The sequence below is a fragment of the Panulirus ornatus genome, chromosome 13, assembly GCF_036320965.1.
Source record: "Panulirus ornatus isolate Po-2019 chromosome 13, ASM3632096v1, whole genome shotgun sequence".
NCBI classification, from domain to species: Eukaryota; Metazoa; Arthropoda; class Malacostraca; order Decapoda; family Palinuridae; genus Panulirus; species Panulirus ornatus.
Genome location: NC_092236.1, coordinates 23,544,801 through 23,550,800, shown reverse-complemented (window position 1 = coordinate 23,550,800; position 6,000 = coordinate 23,544,801).

Below are 6,000 nucleotides of genomic sequence, written 5' to 3'. Positions count from 1 at the left end.
GGACGCTCGAGTAAAAAGGTGCCAGGACTCGCATCTTGGGAAGATCGTCAGTGTGTGGAGATGTATTCGTCTCGTCTCGCCATTGCAACCAGTCTGTGTTATGAAGATCTGTGAATGTCTTCAGATAGTAAAAGAGATAGCAAGATTCTCCTCGTCTTTGTACGCGTGATCAACATCGGCTTTACGGGTACGTACGTATTTGTCGTGCCGGTGTTGAGAAGGTAGACACTGGGAAAGAGAGTGCTGGGAACCCCACGCACCACCGGCTTAACTCTGGAACACAATGGCAACTTCGAGTGATCTACAGAGTCATTCGCTCGCACATAGCCTAAAGTCATAATCTTTTCAGAAGTATGTCAGAATTATGAATGCACTTTCGCAACGATTCATGTGGCTCCTAATTCTATAATTTGTAAATGGCGACGCAAGTGGTAAGACTTTTCCTCATTATGATGTCAATTAGACCTTCTATAATGAGAATCGTTATCTGGGAATACGTACACGCAGGCACGAGAAAATCTTGATACAGTCAGCAGCAGCGAGGTCATAAAAAATGTAAAGACTCGGCGAATTCTCTTTCTCTTCAAATACATCTTTGTTTTGGTTTATTTGTAAAAAAAAAAAAAAGAAAAGAAAAAACTTGTATAACCAACTTAGAATTGCAGATGAAATGCATTTCAAAGCAGGCTTATCTTGAATATTTCATGAAGTTTTAGTAATCCTTTGCTTGTCATAAAAGAATTATGTACATTGCATTCCTTTATATTTTTCTATCTTTTTTCGGAAAGTTTCGTCGTATACCTCCCCCTCCTTCCCCAGGGAAGAGCCAGAGGATTGCCCATTAACTACTGTAATCTTAAAGGATCTGATAAGAAATTCGATGGTACATTACTTTTGAAGCCACTGAAACCCAGTAATAACTGTGAAAGATAATGTTCACTCAAGATTTGCCTGCAGCTGCTTGAAAAGAAGTGACATGATACTGACGTAAAGTCGTTGACATTACTAGTGATTCTGGTAGTCTCACAAAGGCTCTTCCTTCGCCGCCAGGGGGTCGTTCGCACGCGATCCTATTCTCAGACATGAGTAAAAAAAAAAAAATCATCATGCCATCTTCAGATACTGTCATTACGTGCGAATGAGGAGCATTAAAGACACTGGGAGAGAGTCGGTGGTAGTTGGTGTCTCCAGGGAGCGAGTGGAACACTCGAGTCACCCTGCTCGCTGGTGGGAATGAAAAGTGATGCAACCAGAACATGTATCAGGAGGTGAATACATTCCCTTTAGAGCGTTGCCTGTCAGTAGTAACGAGACTCAATACTTAGGTCTTATGTTCATAATTGTGAATAGATTGATGATGTTATGGATAAGCATTATTGTGTTCCCTGCTCACCCAACTGTTGGTAGACTCAGGACCCCTTTCTTAAAAGGGATCCGGTGTTACTCCAGGACTCCGCTTCAGAAGCGTTCGCAGTTCCTTGGCCGAGCTACTTCCAGCGGCAGGAGAGGATTTGCTACTTGGGGGAGAGAAGTTCTTCAACGAGACTGTACTCCCTCTCATCAGCAAACGATGATAAGCCTTAACAATAGTGCATCTTTCGCTCGCGGTGAAGCCACATGCAATTTCCTATATATACGTATACATATTTACTTCTTATTTTCATACATATTCAACATTTCCTGCGTTACCAAGATAGCGCCTGGAACATGCGGAGAAATGACTTCATTCGCTCACATACACACTCTAAGAGTCATGTATAACCCCCTGTCCAAAACCAGGCCCTATAAACCTCCCTGTGGTTCCCCCGGCTTCTTTACATGACCTGGTTCAACCAAGTGACAGCCCGTCGTTCCCTGTATACCACATGTTCAGGCCCTGAACCTTCAGAGCACCTTTCACTCATCTTTATAGCTCCTTCTTGGTTTCCACCTTTTCCTTGCTCCCTCCACTTCTGACACGTAAACCACTATGTCTTCCCTTCCTCACCCATCCTTTCCTTATGTCCAAACCATTTCAGCACACCCACTTCAGCCATACTCCACTTACAACCACTCTCTTGCCCTGATCATTTCTTATTCAATCAAGCCACATGTCCTCAAACTTTTCATTTCCAGCACATCCAACATCCTCTTACTTATTTTGACTTAGGCCTGCGCCTCGCATCCATACTATATCGACGTGACTACTATATTACCAAACATAACCACCTATATTCTTAAAGACAGTTAACTCTCTTTCCACATATTCCCCATTGTGCCCAAACCATAGCTCCCTCACACACCCTACGGCTCACTTCAGCTCCCTTGGTTCCATTCGATGCCGTATCCACTTCCAGATATATATAGCACTCCACTTCTTCCAGGTTCTCTCCTTTCAAGCTTACACTCCACATGACCTCTTCCTATTCACAGCTAAACCTAGCTAATAAACTTACTGTTATTCGCATTCACTCTTAACTTTCTCCTTTTACACACTCCCCCAAATTCAGACACCAGTCTCTGCAGTTTATCCCTTGAATATGCCACTAGCTCCGTGTCATCCGTAAAAAACAAATGACTCACTTTACAGGCACCTCTACTACAAACAGACTGCATACCTGCTCCACTCCCCAAAACCATTATAGTCGTATCCCTCAATGTCTGCTCCATCCATAAAAATAATGATCATAGTGACATCACATACCCTTGACGCAGACCCGAAGAATATATATATATATATATATATATATATATATATATATATATATATATATATATATATATATATATATATATATCTTTCTTTCTTTCAAACTATTCGCCATTTCCCGCGCTAGCGAGGTAGCGTTAAGAACAGAGAACTAGGCCTTTGAGGGAATATCCTCACCTGGCCCCCTTCTCTGTTCCTTCTTTTGGAAAATAAAAAAAAAGAATAATGAGAGGGGAGGATTTCCAGCCCCCCCGCGCCCTTCCCTTTTAGTCGCCTTCTACGACACGCAGGGAATACGTGGGGAGTATTCTTTCTCCCCTATCCCCAGGGATAATATATATATATATATATATATATATATATATATATATATATATATATATATATATATATATATATATATATATATATATATATATATATATATATATATATATATATATATATATATATATATATTCATCCCTGGGGATAGGGGAGAAAGAATACTTCCCACGCATTCCTCACGTGTCGTAGAAGGCGACTAAAGGGGACGGGAGCGGGGGGCCAGAAACCCTCCCCTCCTTGTATTTTAACTTTCTAAAAGGGGAAGCAGAAGAGGGAGTCACGCGAGGAGTGCTCATCCTCCTCGAAGGCTCAGATTGGGGTGTCTAAATGTGTGTGGATGTAACCAAGATGATAAAAAAGGAGAGATAGGTAGAATGTTTGAGGAAAGGAACCTGGATGTTCTGGCTCTGAGTGAAACGATGCTCAAGGGTAAAGGGGAAGAGTGGTTTGGGAATGTCTTGGGAGTAAAGTCAGGTGTTAGTGACAGGACAAGAGCAAGGGAAGGAGTAGCACTACTCCTGAATCAGGAGTTGTGGGAGTATGTGATAGAGTGTAAGAAAGTAAATTCTAGATTGATATGGGTAAAACTGAAAGTGGATGTAGAGAGATGGGTGATTGTTGGTGCATATGCACCTGGGCATGAGAAGAAAGATCATGAGATGCAAGTGTTTTGGGAGCAGCTGAGTGAGTGTGTTAGTGATTTTGATGCACAAGACCGGGTTATAGTGATGTGTGATTTGAATGCAAAGGTGAGTAGTAGTTATAGGGTGTTTTGGTCGAGGTGGTGTGCAAAGTGAGAGGCTTAGGGAGAATGACTTGGTAAACAGAGAAGAGGTAGTAAAAGCTATGCGGAAGATGAAAGCCGGCAAGGCAGTGGGTTTGGATGGTATTGCAGTGGAATCAAAAATGGGGGTGAATGTATTGTTGACTGGTTCGTAAGGTTATTTGATGTATGTATGACTCATGGTGAGGTGCCTGAGGATTGGCGGAATGCGTGCATAGTGCCATTGTACAAAGGCAAAGTACAAAGGGGACAAAAGTGAGTGCTCAAATTACAGGTGTGTAAGTTTGTTGAGTATTCCTAGGATATCATATGGGAGGGTATTGATTGAGAGGGTGAAGGCATGTACAGTGCATCAGACTGGGGAAGAACAGTGTGGTTTCAGAAGTGGTAGTGATGTGTGGATCAGGTGTTTGCTTTGAAGAATGTACGTTAGAAATACTTAGAAAAGCAAATGGATTTGTATGTAGCATTTATGGATCTGGAGAAGGCATATGATAGAGTTGATAGAGATGCTCTGTGGAAGGTATTAAAAGTATATGGTGTGGGAGGTAAGTTGTTAGAAGCAGTAAAAAGCTTTTATCGAGGATGTAAGGCATGTGTACGAGTAGGAAGAGAGGAAAGTGATTGGTTCTCAGTGAATGTTGGTCTGCAGCAGGGATTCGTGATGTCTCCATGGTTGTTTAATTTGTTTATGGATGGGGTTGTTAGGGAGGTGAATGGAAGAGTTTTGGAAAGAGGGGCAAGTATGCAGTCTGTTGTGGATGAGAGGGCTTGGGAAGTGTGTCAGTTGTTGTTCGCTGATGATACAGCGCTGGTGGCTGATTCATGTGAGAAACTGAAGAAGCTGGTGACTGAGTTTGGTAAAGTGTGTGAAAGAAGAAATCTGAGAGTAAATGCGAATAAGAACAAGGTTATCAGGTACAGTAGGGTTGCGGGACAACTCAACTGGGAGGTAAGTTTGAATGGAGAAAAACTGGAAGACGTGAAGTGTTTTAGATATCTATGAGTGGATTTGGCAGTAGATGGAACTATAGAAGCGGAAGTGAATTCTAGGGTGGGGGAGGGGGCGAAAGTTCTAGGAGCGTTGAAAAATGTGTGGAAGTCGAGAACGTTATCCTAGAAAGCAAAAATGGGTATGTTTGAAGGAATAGTGGTTCCAACAATGTTATATGGTTGCGAGGCGTGGGCTATAAATAGAGTTGAGCGGAAGAGGGTGGATGTGCTGGAAATGAGATGTTTGAGGACAATATCTGGTGTGAGGTGGTTTGATTGAGTAAGTAATGAAAGGGTAAGAGAGATGAGTGGTAATAAAAAGAGTGTGATTGAGAGAGCAGAAGAGGGTGTTTTGAAATGGTTTGGTCACATGGCGAGAATGAGTGAGGAAAGATTGAGAAAGAGGATATATGTGTCAGAGGTGGAGGGAACGAGGAGAAGTGGGAGACCAAATTGGAGGTGGAAAGATGGAGTGAAAAAGATTTTGAGTGATCGGGGAATGAACATGCAGGTGGGTGAAAGGCGTGCAAGGAATAGAGTGAATTGGAACGATGTGGTATACCGGTATACCGGGGTCGATGTGCTGTCAATGAATTGAACCAGGACATGTGATGCGTCTGGGGTAAACCATGGAAATTTTGTGGGGTCTGGATGTAGGAAGGGAGCTGTGGTTTCGGTGCCTTATACATGACTGCTAGAGACTGAGTGTGAACGAATGTGGCCTTTGTTGTCCTTTTACTAGCGCTACCTCGCTATGTATATGTCTGTGTGTATATATATATGTATACGCTGAGATGTATAGGTATGTATATGTGCGTGTGTGGACGTGTAAGTATATACATGTGCATGTGGGTGGGTTGGGCCATTCTTTCGTCTGTTTGCTAGCGCTACCTCGCTAACGCGGGAGACAGCAATAAAGTATAATAATAAAAAGAAGAAAAAAAATTATATATATATATATATATATATATATATATATATATATATATATATATATATATATATATATATATATATATATATATGTATATATATATATATGTACTGTTCTATATATGAATACTGGACGCCTCAAATGTCTAACATTGACCAGACATGTCTAATATAATTTCCTTAGAAATATTTGTATATCGGTTATCCCTCTGGTACTGACATAGCACCACTGCTTACAACCTAGACATTTCCAACTCTTTCACAGTATTTCAGC